Here is a 588-nt window from a genome sequence, read left to right as displayed (position 1 = left end):
GTCTCTCAAGTGTTTTTCAGTAACTCCCAGAATAACCTTCTCCATCACTTTACCAGGCACTGAAGTGAGACTGTCAGGCCTGCAATTAGCGGGGTCTTCCTTCCTTCTTACCCTGCTTGAAAAGACAACTTTTGCCAGCTTCCAGTCGACTGGGACCTCTCCAGACTCCCCAGACCGTTGAAAAATAACAGAGAGGGGTCCCGCGATGACATCGGCCAGCTCTTTCAGTACCCTGGGATGAATCCCATCGGGCCCCACGGCCTCATGCGCATCCACGGGAGCAGCCGGTCCCGAACGAGTCCATCACCCCCCCAGTCACGCCCCTCCAGCACAGGGCTCCGGCGGTCCCAGTGCTTACGGCCTTATCGACAATTTCCACTACTTCCCTAGCCTGTTGCCCCTTCTCTGTCGTTACGTACATTCCTTGAGTTATATTTAATTCTACCAAAGAAACCTGAGCTTGTTTAAACGCTCCCGGGCCCAGGAGGGGCAGAGGGACAAGGTGAACGCAGCTTCCCGGAGCCAGGGGTGTTCACGTCACTGCTTTTCGTCGGGCTCCGCCGAGCGCTGCTCCGCAAGCGACGGGGA

Source organism: Aptenodytes forsteri, unplaced genomic scaffold (assembly GCF_000699145.1).
Source record: "Aptenodytes forsteri isolate BGI_AS27 unplaced genomic scaffold, ASM69914v1 Scaffold26, whole genome shotgun sequence".
NCBI lineage: Eukaryota > Metazoa > Chordata > Aves > Sphenisciformes > Spheniscidae > Aptenodytes > Aptenodytes forsteri.
The sequence above is the reverse complement of the archived record's forward strand: the minus strand, read 5'-3'. Positions refer to the sequence as shown.